Source organism: Micromys minutus, assembly GCF_963924665.1.
Source record: "Micromys minutus genome assembly, chromosome: 5".
Taxonomy (NCBI): Eukaryota; Metazoa; Chordata; class Mammalia; order Rodentia; family Muridae; genus Micromys; species Micromys minutus.
Window position 1 is genome coordinate 63,849,981 of NC_137974.1, and position 11,535 is coordinate 63,861,515.

An 11,535-nucleotide genomic window follows, 5' to 3' on the forward strand; every position below is an offset into this window, starting at 1 on the left:
TGTTCTAGTCCATGGGAGCTTTGAAGAATTTGGTTGGTTGACAATGTTGTTCTTCTCATGAGGCTGTGACCCCCTTCAGCTCCTTTATTCTGCACTCCCCCAGCAACCTCATCCTGACCCCAGGGCTCAGTCTGATGGTTAGCTTCAAGGATGCTCAGCTGAATCACTCTGGCAGAGCCTCTGAGAAGGCACCCCTATCTGGTTCACACCAGAGATAGTGCTTGTAGAGCTTGGGTTGGAGGCTGCACATAGGGTGGATACCCATGTGTGGCAGCCCCTGAATGAACCCTGCTCTTCCACTTGATACTGTGCCTCTTCCCATGATTATTTTGTTCTCCCTTCTTAGAAAAACTGAGGTTTTCACAGTTTGGTCTTCCTTTTTTGAGCTTCATAAGGTCTGTGAATTGTTTCTTGGGTATTCAGAGCTTTCTACGGTAAGTATTCAATTATCAGTGACTGCATACAACGTGTGTTCTTTTGTGACTGGGTTACTTCACTCAGAATATTATCTAGTTCCATCAATTTGCCTAGTAATTTCATAAGTTGTTTCTAATAGTTGCTGAGGAAGTACTTCATTGTATAAATGTACCACATTTTATGTATCCATTCCTCTGTTTAAGGACAGCTGGGTTCTCTCCAGTTTCTGGGTATTATGAAGAAGGCTGTTAAGAACATAGTGGAGCATGTGTCCTTATTATATGTTGGAACACCTTTGGGGTATATGCCCAGGAGTGGAATAGCTAGGTCTTCAGGTAGTACTATTTCCAATTTTCTGAGGAACCGCCATACTGATTTCCAGAATAACCACCTTACAACCCATCAACAGTGGAAGAGTATTCCTCTTTCTCCACATCCTTACCAGCATCTGCTGTCATCTAAGTTTTTGAGCTTAGCTATTCTGACTGGTGTGAGGTGGAATCTTAGGGTTGTTTTGATTTACATTTTCCTGATGACTAGAAATGTTGAACGATTCTTTAGGTGCTTCTTGGAAATTAAGTATTCCTCAGTTGAGAATTTTTTATTTAGCCGTGTACCCCATTTTTAATAGGATCATTTAATTCTCTGGAGTCTGATTTCTTGAGTTCTTTGTATATATTACATATTAGCCCTCTATCAGATGTAGGATTTGTAAAGACTCTTTCTGATTCAGTTGGCTGGGGTTTCTTCTCTTGACATTGTCCTTAGCCTTACAGGAACTTTGCAATTTCATGAGGCCCCATTTGTTGATACTTGATCTTAGAGCATAGGCTATTGGTGGTGTGTTCAGGAAAATTTCCCCTGTGCCTGTGTGTTCTAAGCACTTCCCCACCTTCTCTTCTAATAGTTTCAGTGACCCTGGTCTTTTGTGGAGGTCTTTTATCCACTTGGATTTGAGCTTTGCACAAGGAAATAAAAAAGGATCGATTTGCATTCTTCTGCATGCTAACTGCCAATTCAACAAACACCAATTTTTGAAGAGGCTGTTCTTTTTATTGAATGTTTTTAGCTCCTTTGTAAAGATCAAGTGACCATTGGTGGGAAGGTTCATTTCTGGGTTTTCAATTTTGTTCCATTGATATACATGCCTATCTGAGTACCAATAACATCTGGTTTTTATCACAATTTCTTTGTACTATAGCTTGAAGCCAGGGATGAAGATTCCCACAGAAGTCTTTTCATTGTTGAGATAGATTGTGTTAACCTAGCTTTTTTGTTATTCCAGATGATTTTGCAAATTGCTCTTTCCAACTCTATGAAGAATTAAGTTGGAATTTTGATGGGGATTGCATTGAATCTATAGATTGCTTTTGGTGAGATGGCCATTTTTACAATGTTGATCCATTCAATCAATGAGCATGGGAGATCTTTCCATCTTCTAGAATCTGCTTCAATTTACTCCTTCAGAATTTTGAAGTTCTTGTCATATAGATCTTTCACTTGCTTAGGGTCACACCAAGGTATTTTATATACGATTGTGAAGGGTTTCTTTTCTTTAATTTTTTTCTCAGCATATTTATCCTTTGAGTAGAGGAAGGCTATTGATTGGTTTGAGTTAATTTTATAACCAGCTACTTTTCTGTAGTTATGAGCTGTATGAGCTCTTTGGTGGAATTTTGGGGGTCACTTAAGTATAGTATTATATCATCAGCAGAAAAGTGATATTTTGACTTCTTTCTGATTTGTATCCTTTTCACTTCCTTTTCTTGTCTAATTGCTTTGTCCAGGACTTCCAGTACTATATTAAATAGGAAGGTGGAGAGTGGGCTGCCTTGTCTAATCCCTGGTTTCAGTGGGATTGATTCACGTTTCTCACCATTTAGTTTGATATTGGCTACTGGTTTGTTGTATATTACTTTTACTGTTGTTAGGTATAGACCTTGGATTCCTGATCTTTGCAAGACTTTTAACATGAAGGGGTGCTGAATTTTGTCAAATGCTTTCTCAGCATCTAATGAGATGTTCATGTAATTTCTTCTTTAAGATTTTTTATATGGTGGATTACATTGATGGATTTTTGTATATTGAACCATCCCTGCATCCCTGCAATGAAGCCTACTTGAACATGATGAATGTTCTTTTTGTTGTATTCTTGGATTTGGTATGCAATAATTATATTGAGTATTTCTGCATCAGTGTTAATGAGAAAAATTAATCTAAAATTCTTTTTCTCTGTGGAGTCTTTGTGTGGTTTAGGTAGAGAGGAATTCTGGCTTCGAGAAACAAGTTGGGTATTATTCCATCTGTTTCCATTTTGTGCAATGAATTGGAGAGGATTGGTATAAGGAATTCTATGAAAGTCTGATAGAATTCTCCATTCAACTAAACCCATCTGGTCCTGGGCTTTTCTTGTTTTGTTTTGGTTGGGAGGCTTTTGATTACCACTTCTATATCTTTGGGTGTTATAGAACTGTTTAGATGTTTTATCTGATCCTCATTTAACTTTTCTGTTACCTGTCTAGAAATTTGTCCTTTTTCTCTAGATTTTCCAGTTTTGCTAAGTTTAGGCTTTTGTAGTAGGATTTGATGATTTCATGAATCTCCTCAGTTTCTATTGTTATGTCTCTCCTTTCATTTCTGATTTGTTAATTTGGATACTCTCTCTGTGCCCTCTAGTTAGTCTAGATAAGGGGTTTGTTGATTTTGTTGATTTTCTCAACAAACCAGTTCCTGGTTTTATTGATTCTTTGTATAGTTCTTTTTGTTTCTCCTTGGTTGTTTTCTGCTCTGAGTTTGTTTATTTTCTGCCATCTACTCCTCTTGGGTGTATCTGCTTCTTTTTTGTTCTAGAACTTTCAGCTGTGCTGTCAAGCAGCTAGTGTATGCTCTCTCCAGTTTCGTTTTGGAGCCACTCAGAACTATGAGTTTTCTTCTTAGTGCTGCTTTCATTGTATCCCATAGGTTTGGGTATTTTGTGCTTTCGTTTTCATTAAATTCTAAAAAAAAAATCAATTTTTTTCGTTATTCCTTCCTTGACCATGTTATCAATGAGTAGCAAATTGTTCAGCTTCCATGTGTATGTCGGATTTTTGTTGTCTTTGTTGTTATTAAAAACCAGCCTTAATCCGTGGTGATCTGAAAGGATACATAGGAGTATTTCAGTCTTTTTATATCTGTTGAGGTTTATTTTGTGACTGGCTATATGGTTAATTTTGGAGAAGGTACTGTGAGGTGCTGAGAAGAAAGTGTATTCTATTTTGCTAGAATGAAATATTCTGTAGATGTCTGTTAATTTCAACTGGCTCATAACCTCTTCTAGTTTCACTGTGTCTCTGCTCAGTTTCTGTTTCCATGATCTGTCCACTGATGAGAGTGGGATGTTGAAGTCTCCCACTATTATTGTGAGTGGTGTAATGTATGCTTTGAGCTTATATAGGGCTCCTTTTTACAAATGTGGTTAACCTTGTATTTCGAGCATAGAAGTTCAGGATTTAGAGTTCACCTTGATAGATTCTTACTATAATGAGTAAAAAGTGTCCTTCCTTATCTTTTTTGATATCTTTTGGTTGAAAATCTACTTTATTCAATATTATAATGGCTAATCATGCTTGTTCCTTTTGAAACATTTGCTTGGAGGCTTTTTGCCAGACTTTAACTCTGAGGTAGTGTCTGTCTTTGTCGCAGAGATGAGTTTCCTGTATGCAGGAAAATGCTGGATCCTGTTTATGTACCCAATCTGATAGTCTATGTCTTTTTATTGGAGAATTGAGTCCATCGATGCTAAAAGATATTAATGTATAGTGATTTTTGTTTTCTGTTAGTTTTTTGTTGTTGTTATAAGTAGAATTATGTTTGTGTGTTTTTATTCTTTTTGGTTTTCTTGTATGATTATTTTCTTGCCTGTCCTATGGTATAGTTTCCTTCCTTGTGTTAGATTTTTAATCTATTATTTTTTGTAGGTCTAGATTAGTGGACAGATACTGTGTAAACTTGGTGTTGTCTTTGAATATCGTGGTCTCTCCATCTATGGTAATTGAGAGTTTTGCTGAATATAGTAACCTGGGCTGGCCTTCTGTTCTCTTAGAGTCTATATGATGTCTGATCTTCTGACCAGGATCTTCTAGCTTTCATAGTCTCTGCTGAGAAGTCGGGTGTAATTCTCATTGGTCTGCCTTTACGTTATTTATCCTTTTTTACTTACTGATTTTAGTATTCTTTCTTTGTTTTGAACATTTGGTGTTTCGACTATTATATGTTGGAAGAATTTCTGGTCCAATCTATTTTGGATTCTGTAGTTCTTGTATGTTTCTGGTCATCTCTTTCTTTAGCATAGAGAAGTTTCCTTCTATTATTTTGTTTAAGATATCTACTGGGCCTTTTAGTTGGGAGTCTTCACTCTCTTCTACTTCTACTACCCTTAGGTTTAGTCTTCTCATTATGTACTGGATTTCCTGGATGTTTTGGATTAGAATCTTTTTGATTTTTGCATTTTCTCTGACTGTATGTCAGTGATTTTTATAGTGTCTTCTACTCCTAAGATTCTCTCTTGCACCTCTTGTATTCTGTTTTTGATGCTTGCATCTATGACTCCTAATGTCTTTCCACAATTTCGGACTTCAGTATTGTCTCCTTTTTTGATTTTTTAAAAATGTTTTCTATTTCTGTTTTCAATTCCTTTGCCTGTTTGGCTGTGCTTCCCTGTAGCTCTTTAAGTAATTTTTGTGGGTCTTTTGTGTGGGGTTTTTGTTTGTTTGTTTGTGTTTTGGTTTGTTTTTTTTTGTTTGTGTGTGTGTGTGTGTGTGTGTGTGTGTGTGTGTGTGTGTTTCATCTTTAAAGGCCTAAACTTGTTTGCTTGTGTTCTCCTGGCTTCTTCCCTGTAGTTCTTTAAGTGTGTTATTTGTGTGCTTTTCTAGGATCTCCATCATCATCATGAAGTATGATTTTAAGTCTAAAGCTTGTTTTTCTAGTTGAGATTTCCACTATTTGCTGTGGTGGAAGAACTGGGTTCTGATGTTACCAGGTTGTCGTGGTTTCCATTTCTTAGATATTTATGTTTGCCTTTTGCCATCTTATTTTTGGTGCTGCTAGATGATCATGTTGTTTCTGACTGGAGCTTGCCTCTCCTGTGGGTCTGTGGGCCCCTGGTCTTCGGAGTAGGCTGTGAGCTCTGATGGCATTGCTCAGTCCTAATGCAACTATGCTGGGTCTAGCCTTGGGCAGGATGTATCTGTTCCCAGGCCACACCAGTGCCCTGAGTGTTCTGGGAGAGTCAGCAGGGAGTGAGTGTGGTCTCGCCTCTGTGCTCTCCTATGGCTCTTCTGTGCAGCCCAACAACCTCTGGGCAGGCTGCCAGTCTTGATGAAACTGGGATGGTTCTGGCCTTGGGCAGGACGTGTCCATTCCCAGGCAGAACCAATACATGGGACCTGAGAGTTCTAGGTGATCTCTCCTGAGATAGACAGTGGGAAGAAAGTGAAGACTCACCTCTGGGCTCAGGAGTTGGAGCCCTCCTGCAGCTCTTCTGGGCACCCTTTCTCCTTATATAACTTGGATTAACATCTATTCCTATATATTCAGCTTTAATTAAATTCCAATCTATATTTCTGCATGAGCCAATTTTAGGCTACTAATTTGTCATCAGTCCAAGCAATTTCAAAAATCCTGTGTAGAACACATTCAAAAGATCCCAAGTGCTTCCTTGGGAAAGACTTTTTTTCAAATCTCTTTTAATGATTGTTCTCCTTTATCTTATTTTATTTTCATGCTTTTGTTTCCTACAATTGAGATCAAAGGCCTGAATTTCTTTATTCCATGTATATTTAAAAACACTTAAACAATTACAATTATATTACTTCAAAGCAATTAAATCAAATAAATAAAATTTGTTCATTCTCTCTTCTATGGATAGTATTATCTCTGTGAAGATTTTATATATATATATATATATATATATATATATATATATATATATATGAATTAACATACATTTTATGTATTTGACTTTAATTAAATTCATTTTTATATAATTTTGTGTGAGTCTATTTTTAAACTCAAATATGTCAAGCTAAACAATCTCAGAAGTTTCATGTAGACATGTTCCCAGAACCTAGTGTTTATGATGGCATAGGCTTTTTAAATTCTTTTAAAGTAACAGCTTTATAGAAAATTAGATATATTTAATTCTAGTCTTTGTTTAGCAATTTTGGATCATTCCATTGCATAAATAAACAATCCTCAATTCATCAGTAAGAATTAATGATATCAAAATGTTTATACATTTAAATGATAAAATTGTTTTTATTGACACTCACATTGTCCATGCTCTAGAACAAGCATGTTTTTAAACATCCATCAGTCTTTCATAGCTCCTCTGATCTCTTCCTTAATAAAATGTAGAAGTTCTTCTCCTTTCCTGTCTCAGATTATCTGCCAAAGATTCCTTTTCTCTTCAGTTGGAACCAATATAGTCAATAAATTTTTCTACAGTCTTCATATCCTTTTCTTGTATAAATCTAGGAACCTTTGGAAGTTGTAAACATCATTGTACTTTGTCTACAAACAGTGTAAATATTTTCTGAAAACAACGACAAAATCCACTGTACTATAATTACAGGAGCAAATAAATGTTCATAGTGGGTTTGATATTCAATATTTATTCTAATTTCTTCACTTTGCCTAACACTGTGTAAGTTATATTTTGATCAAGAATCAGTCTAGGTCAGTATGCTGCATTTTATAATACTGTATGATGTCTTATAGCTCTTAGCCTAGAACAATTCTGTTTTATTTTTCTCCAAGTCTATGTAATCTCAAGATGCCAAAACATCTTTTCTGTTGAGTCATCTAACTTCTGAATTTTTGGATTATTTCATCATGATAATGTTTTTCTTTGAAATATTGATTCTCCAAAGAGTTCTCACTTTGAGATATTGAGGTTAGCCATATATTCTTGAAACTTTTCCTGAAGCAATATTGATTTTTTCCTCTGTGTAGAAAATATATCTGAATTACAGTGATATTGTAGTTTCCCCAACATAGTATTATTTGTTCTCTTTATAAGGTGCAGAGAGCTCTATAATCCTCACCTCCCCCCCTTTTTTTTTACTTTAAGTAAAGTCATGGGAAAAATATTTTGTACTTGACCAGTCTAATACTGGGAATGTTGACCTGTATATCACCACTTCCATAGTGAATGGCAAATCTTATGGGACAAGTGTAGAAAAAAACACAAAAACATAAGTTTCAATGTTATTACCAAAGTGCCAGCACCTTAATTATAAAATAATATATATATATAATATTTCATTTATTTTCTTTAGATTATTTTTTCAATTTTCTATTGTAGTGTGTGTGTGTGTGTGCCTGTGTGTGTTGTGTGTTTTAATGTATGTAAGTCCACATGCATGGAGGTATTATTGCAAACTAAAAGATGTTTTATCCTGTGGAACTTGAATTACAGGCAGTTTTGAATTACCTGATGTGGGTCCTAGGAACACAGCTTAATTGCTGTGCTGCCTCAATAGGCCCATTTCAGTTGCATTCAATTTGCTTTTGTTATTTGGAATTGAATGGCCTCTCCTTTCATATGGCCTCACCAGCATCTTCTCATTGGTCTTCTGTATTTTTCTTCTTAAGCAATGAGAACCAAAACCAACTTTGTTTTTGTCATGCATCCTTTGTATTTTGAAAGTGTCATTTAAAGCATTGTTTTTCAAAAATTCCTGAGGAGAATTATCCAAGACTGTATTTAAATTACTGCTATCCATTTGTGATTTGAATGTGAACTATCTATTACAGGCTCATCCTCCAAGCTGGGGTTGCTGTTTGGAAGCATTCTGAAGACATTAAGACTGAAATATCTCTTGAGGTAGCAGGTCAGTGGTGGGACATGTGGTTTGAAGTTTTATAGCCCATGTCCTTCTAACTGTCCATTATGTTTTTTGACTGTAGAGGATATTGACCAGAAACTGCACGGGTCTCTTCTTCCTTGAACTACACACTTTGGTCAAAATAAGCCTTTTCTATCTTTAGTTGCTTAAGTCAATTGTTTTTCCTCACTAACAAGTAGAGTAATCCAATAATCCAGGAAGAACCTAAGAAATTGACATGTTGAGCAACTTCACTATCTACTGTGTATCATAGGGAAATCTGACAGATAGCCTAATTTGGGGCAAGGGAATGCAAAGGTGTTCTCTTGTAGGAGAGGTAATATTCATTTACAGTGTTCCCTGGCATCTGACTTCAGGTGTGTCTCCCATCAGTACGTAAATTATAAATGGATTAGAGAGTCATATTTACAGAGAAACAAAGAAAAAGTCTGAGTAAATGAGCCTTGTGTTTTACACACATGCACACACACACAAATACACACATTATATATATACACATACAGGGGCACTTAATAATCCACACACATAGACACACTCAGATGCTCACAGAAGAAAAAAGAAAGGAAGAAAGGACAGAAGGAAGAAACAAACAAAGTGATTCAATCCTGTTTCACTATATCATAGTTTACCATGTTACTCCTTCCCTTTCTCTACTAGTTAGTAAAGAACTATCAATATCTCTGGTTTATTTTCTATAAATACAATTTCAACAGTGATCTTGAAGATGATACTTGTCTTGATTATTTTGGTCATGTCTAATCCTCACCAATCTACCACTGATTGAAATTTTTAAATAATTTTTAATACACAGACTGTTTGAGGCATTTGTTGGTTTTATTTGCTGTTCTGTATTTCAGTCTTCCTGTGTTTTCCACATTTGTGGACTCTCCTACCATTGCCCCCAGAGTGACTGAGATAATGGATATGTATTTCTGTGATTATCAAATATCATTTATAACAAGATAGAAGTTTTTTTAAATGATTGTCCTAAAACATGCTTTGGGTAAAATACTAAAACTTGGTACTTTGTTTAAATAAACCGCATCTTATATATTGTGTAAACAACTTTAAACTTACATTTTAAACAAAGAAAGCTGTTTGTTGATATCAGGTTAGGAAAAGTCTGTGGGGTTCACTTTCTTCAGTAATAAAATATAAAAGCTAAGGTTCCATTAACTATTTAGAATTTTATTCAGGCAAATTAAATCTAGAAAATTAGACAGCAAAGCTCACTGATGGTAATGCTGCCATTTCTGTAAATCTCAAAGTGTAACTAAGTATTGTTCCTAGTTCCAAAACAAAGTGACTTGTCTGAGTTCTGATGACTTTCTGGTAAATTCAGCATTTAATATGAAAATTACAACTCATAGAAATGATGTTGACTGATTGTGAAGGTACAAAGCTTGAATACCAGCACAAGGGAGGCAGATGCAATGTGATCTTCGTTGATGTGAGACTAGCCTGGTCTACATTGTGAGTTCCATGCCAGCTACAGAACTTAATGGGGTTCTGCCTCAAAAAAAAATAATCTTATGCAAAATAAATAATAAATGTGCTGCATACCTTTGAGAATGCAAAACAAAGTAACTTTGTTACTTAGTTTTTCATGTACTATATCTACCTGTCGAAAAGAAAATTTGTTTTTACTAATATTTTATTTAGCTGCTTGACCAATAAAATATGAAAAAAAATTATACAGATATTTCTGAAATAAGCAAAGACCAAGAAAAGACCGTTTCTACTCAACATTTGGTCAGACGAGGTTCTTTAGAGAAACAAAGCTTATGTAAACACACATTGGCACACACAGTCTCACAAGGCCATAAACATTTTGTTTTTTTTACAAATTTCCCTTTTAGCCAGGCAGTTAAGAAGAAAACCAATTGAACCAATGATGGATCTATTTCCAAGTGACTCCATGATACTGACAGACATTTTCTTCAGTCTCCATGTCCCTCTGTTCTTAAGAAATTTAAATAACTTCATGCTGGAGAGTAAGGATAGTATTTCCACGTATTACTTCTCCTTATACTTTCACAGCAGTAGCTTTACGTAATGTGCCATTTCTGAAGTCCACAATTTTGTTGTTTTGAATGTGTTTTTTTCCTTTACTTACTAGACATATTAGCGATAGATGCACCTTTATTCTTCAGTAACAGCAAAGAAAACCATTTATAGATCTCTGTCCTGTTTTATGTGAAACTCCATAAACTCAATTAGATGTATGGGTTTTGCTAATGGATCATTATAACTTTCACATAGGTAAAAAGAATGGTTCCAAGATTTTAAGGATGAGATGCTGCTTTTCATTCTGAGCTCTGTACCATAGTCCCTTCATACTAAAAATTTTATTTACATAACACTTGCTATATGAGGGTAGTTTCATGTGTCTCAAATCTTTGTTAAAGACATTAATCAATGTGTTTGTACTACCATTCAAATTCAAAGAGATAAATTACCATGTTACATAAGTATTGTTTTTCCTCTTCTCTTCTATATAATTATTATTTGAAACAAAAATTCATAATGTATACAGTTAGTCATACTGTATACTGATCTAAGTAAAATAACAATTTCTAATTTACTAAGCGAACACTTAAATCAGTATTTCACAGTACCAACTTGAGTCCTTAACCATAAAAAAAAAAATTCTGTTGCACTGACTTGTAAAATAAAATCTATTATGTTTAGAAAGATATTAAGTGGAAAGTAGGGCACAAATCAAATGATATAAAAGCTCTTTTGCATACAGCACGCCTCTCACATTGAACTTAATGCTCTAAGAAGAGGTATCCTCAAGTACAGGCTCTCCCACATGGAAGCATGAAGGAAGCTTGAAAGGAGAGAGACTAGGTAGAACAGGTATTCCTTGTTTGCAGGCTTCTGAGGGACAAAGGCTGCTCTTGGGAATGACAAGTTTCTGACAAAGGAACAGCAAGCCAGCTTCCATCCCAATAGCAGCTGGTGAGCAGCAGTACTTGAATTCCTGCTAGACCAGAAAAAAAAAAAAAAAAAAGCTACTGAGCCTTGTGGAAAATGCCAGGAAGCATTCTAATTCAACTCATAGGGCTCATATTTTAAGCATTTCCCTGCTCAGAGCAGTGGCAACAGATGAACTCTCAAGAAGTAAAGATCTAATTTTTATGGAAATCATCTCCCAATAATCAGAAAGAAGAAAAATAAAGAAATCGCATGGGGTAGATCTGGGACTGTTATAAAAGACAACAGG

The 11,535-nt window shown here is 35.4% G+C and overlaps 1 pseudogene across 1 annotated transcript in view; it reads left to right on the forward strand.

The window, feature by feature from the left end:
- The window catches only part of LOC308421174 (protein arginine N-methyltransferase 1-like), a 71,332-nt pseudogene extending 60,970 nt beyond the window's left edge, over positions 1–10,362 (forward strand). Inside the window, exons 5-6 of the transcript in view lie at positions 8,215–8,291; positions 10,166–10,362. The product of the transcript in view is annotated as a protein arginine N-methyltransferase 1-like (transcript). The remainder of the gene's footprint in view (positions 1–8,214; positions 8,292–10,165) is intronic.
- The last annotated feature ends 1,173 nt before the right edge of the window (positions 10,363–11,535 follow it).